The sequence below is a fragment of the Talpa europaea genome (assembly GCF_964194135.1).
Source record: "Talpa europaea genome assembly, chromosome: 12".
In the NCBI taxonomy this organism is placed as follows: Eukaryota; Metazoa; Chordata; class Mammalia; order Eulipotyphla; family Talpidae; genus Talpa; species Talpa europaea.
In genome coordinates this window covers 23131386-23145496 of record NC_140079.1, presented here as the reverse complement: position 1 = coordinate 23145496, position 14111 = coordinate 23131386, and the positions used below count along the sequence as shown (strand labels likewise).

The window sequence follows — 14111 nt, the reverse complement described above, 5'->3', positions numbered from 1 at the left end:
CCTTCAGCAAGATGCCAGGCATGGCTGTTTCACCTACAGGGAACATGAGGTAGTATTACCTTGAATTCACATCCCTTGGTCAGAAATCAGACTATACAGTTCTCAGGTAGTGAGGACTGATAGTGCATGGTCTCTTAATCTCAAACTTAAGGGTATATCTCCATTCTTTCATTTGAAAGTAAATAAAAACAATTATCCAGGTAGGAGTCCCAGAAACATCAAAATTACAGACTTGCCAATAGAATCCTAACTTGGGAGACAAAGACTCAGAAGACTTCCTTGTTCTTGAAATTAATGTTTGGATCACAAAGGTAGGACCCTAATCAAGGTAGTAAGTGACATGGGCCCTGATTCAGATGATTATTTATTCCATTTTTACTTATGGTCTCCAGAGCTTATGGTGTTTAAGAAAAGTTTTAATTGCCCCAGATGGGATTATGTTCAGTTATTTACAAATGAATCTTACAATCGTGAATGCTACAATATTTTTAGTTGCTACCCTCCCAAATACTTTCAGGTGGAAAAACATTTGTAATTGTACACACTGTCCCAAGAGGATTCCAATTTCAAAAATTATCCCTATACCTCATTGTTATCTGTCATTTAATGACTTGTTTCACAATTCATGTTGTATATTTCTCTTCTGGGCCTTACTAATTTGACGGCTAAATATTGGCATGGAACAGATATTCAGACAAGGGGGTGGGAGAGAGAGAGACAGAATAAGGACAAACGAGAGAGGAAGGAAAAGAGCAGGTACTATGGGCATCTCATTTTGACAGTATTAAGATTCATGTTTGCTATTTATTAGCTCCTATGTGGCCTTTGGTAAGTTATCTCACCTGTCTAAGCCAAGGCTTCTTATTCATTAGCTATAATTCTAATAGTTGTTCTACCTGAATTTTAAAGAGTTTTGGAAAGTCAAACAAGAAATATATACGTTTTTCTATAATATATAAGGACTTAAAATTTTTTTTACTGCCATTAATGTGTTCATTGGGCACAGGGCTGAAGAGTAGAGACATGTAAGGGAATCAGCTGTATAAAACACCTCTCTCCTCTGCTTCCACCCTATTGTTCTAGATGGACTCAATCAGTGAAGTCAACCTGATGATTACAGGACAATATGACCACACACTTTTGTTTATCAACACAATGGAATGTTGGCATTCATTAAAACTACCATTTTTAAAAGCCTGTTTTTACTACTCAGGCTTAACTACATATAGTACAAACATTTTGATTGCATCTACATATAACATGGGTACAAATATACAGAAACGGGACGGTAACCTGCAAAAGGAAATTAGTTGTTGTAGGACGGCGGAACGACTCAGCAGGTTCTCTTACATTGGCCACCTAAAAATCATGCTGTAGTAAGCAACAAACTCTCTGCTTCCTCTCCACCACCAGCTCAGCAGCTGCAAAGTAGCAACATGCATGAGTGCACCTCCATCCATGTTAGCCAGGCTGCTGTCCAGATCGGCGATGTCTGCCGGAAGCTCTACTTCCTGGAACATGGTCTCCAGCCCCATAGCCAGATGCCCAGTGACAAGACAATTGGGAGAGGAGATGACTCCTTCAATATCTTCTTCAGTGAGGTTGGAACTGACTTCAGTGAGCATGTGGCCAGGGCAGTGTTTGTAGACCTGGAACCCACAGTCACTAATAATGAGCCACCCACCACAGGCTCTTCCACCCTGACCAGTTCATCACAGGCAAGGCATAGTTATTTGCCTCAAGGCACTACACAATTGGCAAGGAGATCATTGACATGTCTGGGACCAAATTTGTAATTTGGCTGACCAATACATAGGTCTTCAGGGCTTCATGGTTTTCCACGGTTTTAGTAGGGGAACTGGTCTTGTTAGGGGGAAAAGGATGTCCCAAAGCAAATTCCATATAGGCTTTGTGGACTCCACCCCCACCCCAGGTCAAAGCCAAAGACACTGGGAACTCCAAATCCCATCACCACCAAAGGGAAGGTGGCTGGGACCTGAGGGTGGGGTTAAGCAGCCAGGTGGATACAAAAGGCAGACACGTGGGCTTTGGGGGGCTCTCCATTTTTGACCTGGGGTGGGGGTGGAGTCCACAAAGCCTATATGGAATTTGCTTTGGGACATCCTTTTCCCCCTAACAGTCTGGGTTCACCTCCCTGCTGATGGAATGTCTCCCTATTCCCAATTATGGTAAGAAGTCCAAGCTGGAGCTCTCCTTTTACTCAGACCCCCAGATTCTCACAGCCATAGCTGAGCCCTTCAACTCCATTCTCACACCCACACCACCCCAGAACACTATTTGCTTTCATGATAAATGATAACACTATCTATGACATTTGTTATAGAAACCTCAATAGCCCAACTTATACTAAACTGAGTAGGTCAAACTGTATCCTCCATTACCACTACCCTCAGATATGATGAAGCCCTGAATGTTGAACTGACAGAATTCCAGACCAACCTGGTACCCTATCCCCACAAACACTTCCTCTAGCCACACATGTTCCTGTCAGCTTTGCTAAGAAAGCCTACCATGAACAGCTTTCTGTGGCAAGAGATAACCAATGCATGCTTTGAGTCAAACAACGAATTGGTGAAATGTAACCTTCAACATGGAAAATACATGGCTTGCTGTCTATTGTACCAAGGCAATGTGGTTCCCAAAGATGTCAATGTTGCCATTGTCACCATAAAAACGAGGCATTCCATCCAGTTTGTGGATTGGTGCCCTATAGCTTTCAAATTTGGTATTAATTACCAGCACCCAATGTGGTACCTGGTAGAGACCTTGCTAAGGTATAGTGAGTTGTGTGCATGCTGAGCAACACTACAGCCATGGCTGAGGCCTGGGCTCAACTGGACCACAAGTTTGAACTGATGTATGCCAAGTCTGTCTTTGTTTACTGGTATGTGGGTGAGGGTATGAAGGAAGGATAGTTTTCTAAGACCCATGAAGACATGGCTGCCCTTGAGAAGGATTATGAGGAGGTTGGTGTGGATTCTATTGAAGGAGAGGGTAAGGAAGAAAGGGAGGAACACTAAAGTTAAAATGTCACAAAGGTGCTGCTTTTACAGGGAAACTTGTTCTGTCTTAAATATTGAAAAGTTTCGGTCTGATCAGTTAATTTGTATAAAGCAGTGTCTACAATTATGTAGATACTCTCTCATACAATTATGGACCTATGCTTTAAAACAGACAATTTGTTATAGGTCCCAGCTGCCCATTTCTGGATTTTTTAAATATGCCTTCATGAGTTGTTCCCTCAGACATGAAACCATAAAACTGCTATTAGAAAACATAGGTGACAAGCTCTTTCATATTCATCTTACTGAATTTTTCTGGATTTGACCCCAAAGGCAAGGATAACAGAAGCAAAAACAAGCAAATTAGAGTACATAAAACTGAAAGGCTTCTGAACCACAACGGAAACCATCAATAAAACTAAAGTGTGACGTTAGTTGGTGACTGGGTATTTGGTGGCGGGTGTGGTATGATATATACTGCTGTTGAGGTGAAAAACTGTACACATGAAACCTATGAGTTATAGGTATAGGTACATAGTGTTATGAACCGATACAAGCTCAATAAAAAATAAAAATATCTATATATGTAGCATTATCTATAAAGATGATTAAATAGCATTCTCTCAATTTTTCCTAATGACAACTCACATAATGTCACATAAATGTCACATAAAACATCAAACTGTTGTAGGATACAAAATCAGTATACAAAAACCAATTACATTTCTACATACTATAAACTAATATAGTTGCATGTCTATATCCTAACAATGAACTAATACAAAGAGAAAACAAAAGATAATCCCCTCTAACATAGCATAAAAAAAGAACAGAATACTTAGGAACAATTTAATCAAGGATGTAACAGATGTGTACAATGAAAAGAGTAAGACATGAATTTTAAGAATTGAAGCAGATACAAACAAAAGATGTCCCAGGTTAGAATTAACCTGTCCATACTAAGTAAAGTGAGTTATAGATTCAATTCAATCACTATCAAAATTCATGGGCAGTTTTCACAAAAATAGAAATAACAATTTTAACATATGAATGGAAGGACAGAAAAACCCAGCAATAATGAGAAAGAAGAACAAAGCAAGAAACATCACATTTCCTTGTTTCAAACTATTTTACATAACTGTAGTAATCATAATAGTATGGTAATGGCATAAAAACAGATATAATCAACAAAATTCATTGCCTAGATATAAACCTACTGACATTTGACAAGTGTACTAAAAACATACAACAGGGAAAGGATATTCTCTTCAATAAGTGATATTGCAAAAACTGAATATCCATAGGCAAAAAAGAAAAATAGAAACTGATCACAACCTTACACAGCACTCATAAAAATTAACTCAAACTGGATTATCGACTTAAGTGTAAGATTAAATCTCCTAGAAGAAAATAGGGGAAATGTCTTTGGCATTGATCTTGGCAATGATAATTTTTTTCAACTTTTTGACTCTTAAAACACAAACACATGTACAGATACACAAAAATAATTTTTCTCTATATCCTAGTCTCTAAGGGTTTTTTGTATTTTTTTTTACTTTTTGAATTTTTTTAAAAAACTAAGACATGAACAAACACAGTAGCCTAAGGTGATACAGGATCAGGACTTATCTTCCTCCTCTGCATTTCATCTCACTAGAAGCTCTTTAGGGGAGGCTTACATGGAGCTGTCATTTCCTATGATAACAATGCCCTCTTCTGGAATGTTTCCTGAAGGACTAGCCTGAGGCTCTTTTTGAGGAAGTGTCATTCTTTTCAGATATATATACATGGTAGTTTACTGCATTGTTGTTGTGATGATGATGATAATGATGATGAGGATTTCTTGTAAGATCTTTCACCATAAACATTCCTGTTAATGGAAACCTCTCAGTAGTAGGATCCATGTTTTCAAACTTTTTTTATGAATTATTTTATTTTATATAATTCTTACATCATTTTTCATTTTTGCATAATGTATGTATTTTCATTTTGGTTATATTCTCCATACAATTCCCACCCCCTTTTTCTGACCCTAATCCCTCTTCTTCTCCCCCTGCCCCCACTGTAGTGTGTCTCTGGTCTATAGTTGCTTGTTGATTTTGATTTTTACTTTATTGCAATTAGTCTTTTTCCTGGTCCCTTATTTAGGTTTTCTAAATTCCCGCTATGAGTGAGACCACTGGTATTTTTCTTTTTCTTTCTGGCTTATTTCACTGAGCATGATCCCTTCCAACTCCACCCATGTTGCTGCAAATTGCATGAGTTTATCTTTTTTGATTGCTGAGTAATATTCCATTGTGTATATATACCACATCTTCTTGATTCAGTCATCTATTTTGCAGCATTTGGGTTGTTTCCATAGCTTAGCTATTGTAAATAGTGCTGCAATAAAGTGCAGGTGCCCTTTTGAATTAATGCTTCTGTGTCCTTTGGGTAAATACCTAGGAGTGGAGTTGCTGGATCATATAGAAGCTCTATCTGTAGTAGGTCAAGAAATCTCCACACAGCTTTCCATAGTGGTTGGACCATTTTGCACTCCCACCAGCAGTGCAGGAGAGGGTTGTGCCCACAGCCAGAGGTGAGAATGTTTTGAAACTTTTTAAGGGGCTTGATGAGAGGTCTCCAGAAGATCTGGTAACACTACACTAAAAATTGGAGGTGAAGAGAGAGAGTCTTTTCATTCCCCTATAGTTTCCTTTTCTCTTGTTTCTTCTTCATCTATGTGTTCCAACAACTCCTCATTAGCCAATTCCTCAGAACAGTCCTAGGAGCTTTTCAATTTCATCCTCATCCACACCCAGGTTAAATTTGCTTGCTTCCTAACCACAATCTTGTTGATTTCCGCAACCTTCTAGTTCTTGACAAATCATTTAAAATCATGAATGAACCACCTGAATGTCTTTTTCCAGATGTTGCTCCTACACCCCTTAGTGACATCATCCCAAGCCAAACGAAGATTTCTGATGCAGTTATAAAGGTTGTAATTGTTCCGGAATTGCATCCATCTTCTCAATGTCTTCCTTAAACACAGGGTTAGCCTAAGCAAAGATCCTACTTGGGTAGTAGGTCTTAAAAGGTGCTATAACTCCCTGATCCATTGCTTGAATTTAAGAGGTGGTATTTGGAAGGAGAAAAACCACTTTGATATTACGATATAGAGCACCAATAAATGTCCCAGAGTATAATCAACAATAAGCAAAATATTGAGAGATACATTCTTCTCTAAATAAGAACTTCTCCATTTTGCTGGCACAGCATTCAGAAGGGCATCTTGGAATAGGAACTGGGTCACCCATGACTTCTTATTGCTCCTGCAGTACACTGGCAGGTGTGCTCAGTGATATGATTGAAGAGATTCTCACTGTACCAGATCACAAAGCGTTTTAATTTGTAGCCTGCATTATTGTCCCCAACCCAGACTCTCCTAAAAAAGTCTTGAAACCTGGCAATGACTTAGCCTCCTTCTGGATGTAAGTCCTTTCTGGCATTTATTTCTAGAATAGGGAGATTACATCCTTGTTGAAGATTTATTTTTTTCTGGCAAGTAATTATCCTCCACAACTTATCTGGAGTTTCCAAAAATTTTTTCAGCTGCCTTTACATCAGCACACATAACTACCACTCACTTTCACATTATGTAATGTACAATTCTTAAATTTATTTCAATTGGAATTTATTTCAATTCCATCATAGTTGCACCCAGTCATTTACATCAACATTATAAAGAAATTTTTGTTTTGGTTGTTATCATTATGGTTTTGAGAGGGGTACGCTTCTGTGTCTGGTCTTCGACCCAGATTATTACACGTTTCTCCACTTCTGAAATAAACTCTATTCAATGTTTGGTTAATCTCATTGTTTTCTTTTTTTTTAAAGATTTATTTATACAAGAACTGGGGTACAGGTCAGATGTGCCGGAGGGTGAGAGGATTCACCAGAGATAGAATGGGTAACAGAGCAGGCAGACTGACTGAAATACACTGCTGAGGGGAGCAGCAGGCAAGACAGGAGAAGTCTGCCCTGCCATGTGAGATCTCCCCACCCAGCCAGGATCTAACCTGCCCTGCAGAGACTACAGACAGCCTCACAGCACTGAGCTCAACCCCCTACACCACCAGGGAGGCCCCTAATCTCATTGTTTTCAATGAAGCAAATTCTTTAGCAGCTTTCATCACTTTGTTCTGGTACTTCAAGACTATAGCTATGGTGAAACAAGACAAGCCTGACTGGAGAGCAATCACCTGCACTATTGTCCACTTTTGTAGTCCTTAATCATTTTGCATTTTGTTTCCAGACCAATCACTTGGCATGGCCTCCTACTGGCGAGGTTAGCAAAGGATTTTGTATGCTTAGGTCCATGATGAACCAAACAGATGAAATCAAGCGTAATGGTAAATGATGTTTTTATGCTATCAAAGATACAGTAAACAGGGGCCTCCCCAGTGACGCAGCGGTTGAGCACTGGGTTGTGAAGCTGCCCACAGCCTCTGCAACACCTGTTCGATCCCCGGCTGCCGGGCGAGGGTCCCATTTGGCGTGTAGACCTCTCCTGCCGCCGCTGCTCCCCTCAGCAATGTACTTCATCTGTCTGCCTGTTCTGCTCTCCGCTCGGGCTCTGGTGAATTCTCTCACCCTCCCGCACTCTGACTGTACCCAGTGCTTGTTTAAATAAAATAAATAAATCTTTAAAAAAAAAAAAAAGATACAGTAAACATGAGATTTGTGTGGCTGCAACTGGCACAAAATGCTACAGCATGACAGCATGACAGCTACTATGTCACCACACTATAGGAATTTGGGGAGCACCATTATATATGTGACCTGTCATTGGCAGAAGTGCTATGAGTGACATGACTGTACAATCTACAGAGTAGATGATCCTCATTAATACAAAAGAAGAAAGTACTGATAGTTGTTTCCACTTCAAATTAAGTGGAAGACACACACACACATAAGACAACATGCTGTAAAACTGTGTTTATATAAAATTCCAGAAAGTTCAAAATTACACTGACAGAAAACACATCTGTGGTTGTCAGAGGCTGAGCAAGGGACTAGCATTTGCTCTGTTACTAAAAGGACACAAAGAAAATATTCAAGGTAATTTAAATATTTTAAACCTTTCTTGCAGTGGCAGTAATGGCTACATGACTATACACTTGTCAAACTCAACAGTTTATACACCTGAAATGGTCTAGCATGTGTAAAGCATATCTCAATAAATTGTTTGAAATATGTGTACAAATGTACATATAATATGTAAATAATCTCAGGTTCGTGGAATAGAAGGAAACAAAGCAAACAAGCAGATAAATATAAACCAAAAACAAATCATTGGGTTTTGACAACACAACTGTCATTACTGGATGGGAAAGGGCTGGGATGGGAGCCAAGGACAGAGGGGATCCCATGCTAGGGTCACTAGCACTTCACTGGTAGTTGTGCTATGATAACACACAATTGAAGATGAGTGAGCCTATACACCTGAAATATACAGTGTTGAAAGCAATGTTGCCTCAGTTTTAAAAAAGAGCTTAAAACTTATTTCAATATAACATGAATATTTGTCTAAAATTTTTAAGTTTTTTAAGTTTTCCAAGATTTTAGTTCCCTGAGGATTTAAAGCAGATCCCTAAGTTTTTCTTTAAATAAATAAAATAAGCACCCAAGAGTGTTCCGGGAGACCTTCACTTTTGTAACTATGATTAGTTACTTCATTTGAACTTCTGTGACTGCAATATTTATTAACCACTTTTTATGTCATAGTCCCAAAAGTCATTCTGGAAGTGGAAAAAAATCATTAAATATAAATCATTAAAATCATGTAATATATACTCAGCATTCAAAAAAGATAAACACATGCAATTTGCAGCAACATGGATGGCGCTGGAAGGGATCATGCTCAGCGAAATAAGCCAGAAAGAAAAAGAAAAATACCGGATGGTCTCACTCATAGCAGGAATCTAGAAAACTTAAATAAGGGACCAGGAAAATGAATAACTATAGAAAGTAAAAATCAAAATCAACAAACAACTATGAACCAGAGACACTCTATGGGGAGTGGGGGGCGGGGAGGGATTGGGGTCAAAATAAGGGGGTCGCAATTGTATGGGGAATATAAAAATAAAAAAAAATTATATATATAAAAAAATTATGTAATATAGACAAGGTACTTTTTCCTGGAGAAAGCAATAAGGCTGTCTACCTAAAATCAGGACAAAATATGCCTGAGGAACCAAACAGGAGTGATTAAACAATATAATGGAAGTTTAAGAATAATTCAGTGAATACAAATATGTTTTTTTTCCTAACAACCAGGACCCTTTAGGTAAAAGGAGATACCTCAAAAAACGAGAGTTTAGGGCCTCCCCGGTGGCGCAGCGGTTGAGCACTGGGTTAGCTGCCCACGGCCTTTGCGGCGCCAGTTCGATCCCCAGCTGCTCCCCGGCCACCGGAGGAGGGTCCCACATGGTGCGCAGACCTCTCCTGCCGCCCGCTGCTCCCCTCAGCAGTGTACTTCGATCCTTCTGCCTGCTCTGCTCCCCGCTCTGGTGAATTCTCTCACCCTCCCACGCTTCTGACTGTACCCAGTGCATGTACAAACAAACAAACAAATAAATAAATAAATAGAAATACATGCCTCTTAAAAAAAAAAAGAAAAAATGAGAGTTTAACATCACTAGGCAACAACTTGGTGGAAACATTGCAGAATATTTTAGGACCTGGTTGGCTCACATACTCTTTAAGTTCTCTTCTAATCTAACTTTGTGTGGCTTTGAACAATTCCAGGTTTCCAAATGGAAGCACAGAAGATATAGAAATTAATTGAATAGAGAGAAAGTTACATTCTTGCAAATATAAAGCAAATCTGAGAACTGGAAATCTTTCAGTCATTCTTGTTACAGACTTAAAATAGATGTCAGAGGACCTGCTCTTAACCAGCTGTCTGACTTCTCGATTCATCACCAAACCTAACCATACTGATCCCTTTGGCCCAAAAACATGATCTGGAATATATATTACTTGAAACTCTGAAAATCCATATCTATTCTAAAGTATGTATATACCTGATATGTAAAATAGACGATTAAATGATAATATAACACTTGGACTTCATCTTGGTGAAAATCAAGACTCAGACTTTTTCTGTGTGAATAAGAAAAAGAACCAGTGAAAGTAATCAGAGGCTATAAAAGGATAAAATTTCACTCAAAGGAAGAAGGATGAACTACTAAAGCAAAAATTAATCATTTGGTATAGTTTGGAAAAGGGGAATGTATATCATATGGGAAAGAGTCTCAGACTACAACTGAGAGATTTATCTGGAATTCAAAATTGAATCAATAAGAGAATTTAAAGAATAATGAATTGGAATACAGGAGGAAAAAATACTCAAATTTCTTAACATATTTGAAGGAGGAAAATACTGACAGTTCTACAATCAGTATGATGTAAGTATATTTTATTATGTAGTTATCCATATTTATATGTCAAATTGTCTGAGTCTTACCAAATTTACATGAAGATTTTATAAATTAAAGTGTAGTTACCACTCTGCCAAAAATTTTAGTGATGGTAGGTGTCAAATGTTACAGCTTTACTATTTTATATAAATTAATGTTGCTGATTATGTAATAAATTCACGTAACATCGCTTATTATATACTATATTGTAAAAATTAATGTTTTAAATATACCTCAGTTAAATTAAACTTTTTCACATTTTACTGATAGCACCACAGATCTTGAATTATCACCAACCCTGCTATATATTAGACCTTTTCGGTTCACCCTTCCCCAACCCTATGTTCTTACAAACATATCTTGAACACCAATTATGCATAAATCACTATGGTAGGCCTTACTTTCAGACTTGAATCTGGCATTATGATTATCCTCATCTTAGAAATGAGGAAGACAAGATTCAGGATACTTAAGCATCTTTTTAAAGATCTCAAAGCTACAAACGGCCAAACAAGAAATACAACACAGGTTCTGTTTCTAAGACCCGCCATACTTTTTCTATTAGGCCACATTTTCCTGAATAGATTTAAAATCTTGAAATACACAACTGTGCAATTTTTAAAGGATCCACAGGAATGATAATGAAAATTAACAGAAAACGAAAGCTTTAATATGGCAAGATTACAATAAAATTATTGTCATTGTACAGAAAAGGACCTTATCGTGGTCCAGAACCTGTCCTCCTAGACATGATGGGCTTCTAAGGGTACAAGACCATCTAGAAAACACTAGCACAAAGCCATCTTCATTTCTGCCATGAACTTAAGGGATTCCACAAAGGAAAGCAATGCTACTTCTTTGGTTCTTCTCAGGAAAGTATATTTGATCCAAATACAGCAGATCAGAGAGCTCCCAATGCCATTATTTCCATGGTTACATAATCCTTGGGGCAACATAGAAAGCAGCAACTCTATTTGTGTTTTCCATCCCAGAGTTTTGTTGTTAAAAAATGGTATGATGCTTTTTAAATTTCCAAGCTGTTTAACTTTGACATTAGCAGATGTAAATCAAACCTCCATCAGGGCCATCAAAGACTATCAACAGGAAGGAAAATGAATATTGTGAAATGATTGACTAGACAAATGGAATAAATAGGCAACTGCATGAGAATCCATATTATTCTGCTTTAAGATACCTATCAAGTCCCAGTGTGTCAGTGACAAAGGCAGGGAGGGGGAAATGGAAGGGAATTTTAGTACATTTCCATTTATCTACATAGTGTGCTGTATTCTATTCATAGTTCGCTGTTGATGACATTAATATTTGTCTACCCAGATGTGGTTATACCTTTTTGTGCAGTAGTTAAGCATTTGGAAGTTTATTATCTAGATACATGAGTAGTGAGAGAAGTCAATGTTGGAATGTTTGTATTGGAAAGGACACCTGCTGTTACCAAGGTCCTATTTCAATAGATTAGGCCCTTTGGAGTCCTTTTGATGGAACCTTAGAGGAGAAAAATTTAGGATGGAAGGTCTCACAAGGACAAACACCAGAGGTGGGGGTAGGTATGATTAATGAATCTTAAGACTAAACCCAGTTACGGAATTTCCCAGGAATCTAAGGTGGGGTCAGAATTAATAGTCAGAGGTGGAAGCAGAAAGGATTATTGATCTTAAAAAACCAACCCAACCTGACCCCCAAGGTAATAATATCCACAATAATTCCATCCATGAACACTATGAAAGAACACTCCTTGCTCTGGCAAAATGCAGTTCTTACTCTTTAAGTCTGCCCACCTGTGTCTATCCAGGTGCCCCTTTCTTAAATCCTTCCAAAATGCAGCTCTTGTCTTTTAAGACTGTCCACCTGTGTCTATGCACGTTTCTCTTTTCCTTAATAAACCTGTCATGTGTCTGTTTAATTCTGTCTCGGAAGGACACAAGACCCTCCCACACAGAACCTCATCATCTGAATCCCAACACTTTGATAAGTTAAAAGATTAAATAGACTGCCTTATAACAGTTTCAAAGATTACTAGAAGAAATGGAACAAAAACCTTGCTATTGTAAGCAGCTGTGTTTTATTCTAGATTTTACACTTTTTGTGACCCTATCTCTAAACCCTAAAAGACCTAATCAATTAGGCTTATTGGTGTTTGGGTCTGTTAGAATGCAGGGGAAATTTCCCCCACCCCATCTGTGTTAATCTAAGCCTGGGAAGAGAATAAATTAACTTTAGACAGATTAGTAAGAGAGAAGAGCAAACTTAATAATGTAATGTGAGCAAAATTTGTATGATTGTAAACTTTAAAGAATATCTGTGTACATATGAAACAGTGAAAACATAACCCCAAAGTTATACAGACACTTAAATGACTAACAAATTTAATTTTTAAAAAAGAAAAAATAAATATGCAAAAAAATTAAAGTAATTAAAGAATAATAGAGCTGATTGGGGATATTTACTCTGTGTTTAGGGTCCTGCAGCATCCAGGGGAATGGGGGTAGGTTCACATGATAATAAGGAGGGACTGACGTCTTTACTCTAGAAATAAAGATGAGATTCACATATAGAAAGGCCACTTTTCTACTGATAAACTTATACCTGGATGATACTCCCAAAATACATTCTTCTAATTCATAAAAAGGAAGTAATAATCATTTCCTTAATTAATCAAAGATAAAGGATGCAGACAAGGACAAAAGCATCTTCTTAGCCTCCAGGATCCTCACTGCTCTCAACTCAAAATAATTTGCATCTTTTAAGTCATTGCATAGACCTCCCAAGGTTCACAGCATCTTGATTGATCTCTAGTTTCCAAGGTAACAAGAGATCTACTCTGGGCACATTAAGTCTATCTGAACTTTTGGGGGAGACCAATGGACAGGTCCCTTTCCCATGCTCAGCATTAATATTACAGTAATCAATTATCCAGAATTACACAGACCTCAAATTAACAACCAGAGAAAAGGTGAAACACACCAAAAAGTTTCAAGTTATGAAAAAACTCTAGCTTGATATTACAAGAATGCAGACAACAGTTAACCACTGGTTAATCGTGGGATAGATGCAACCTCATGCTTAAGAGAGGAGTTCTGTGAATTTGATTGATTTATTTAATAAACAAATAAGTACCTTCTCTTTTCAAAGGATGGGCATGGGAGCTAAATAGATAGGGCGCCTGCCTTCTGGAAACAAAAGAAATATTTAGACTGGAAAGGAATTCATAGATGAACCATAATCTTTTTTATTTAATAGATGTAGAAACTGGAGTCTGGATTTCAGAGAAAATAAAAAACCTTGATGACTAAATTCAACAACATCAAGTTATTCAACTCACAATTACTCTCAGGTATATGGAAAGCACTATGCATTTGTAAAGGAATTTACTCACTAACAACCTAGAAATGTCTAGAAGAGAGATAAAGACAAAACTCTTGTGAAATAACATAAATAAATGATTTGTGGGATAAAGAAGCAGTGAATAGCAGTAAAGTGGCCACAACAGGAACCAGAAAAGTCACAATTAACTTGCCTAAAGAAAATCCATCAGAAAAAAGTCTAAGAAAAACAATATAGGGCTGCCCCGGTGGCGCAGCGGTTGAGCGCCGCGCTGCGAAGCTGT

At 37.9% G+C, this 14111-nt stretch overlaps 1 pseudogene across 1 annotated transcript; it reads left to right on the top strand.

Annotated features, from left to right (window-relative positions):
• Positions 1 to 1436: 1436 nt before the first annotated feature.
• LOC311181429 (tubulin alpha-1B chain-like) lies at positions 1437 to 3041 on the top strand (annotated as a pseudogene). The gene is made up of 2 exons: positions 1437 to 1863; positions 2141 to 3041. The product of its transcript is annotated as a tubulin alpha-1B chain-like (transcript).
• The last annotated feature ends 11070 nt before the right edge of the window (positions 3042 to 14111 follow it).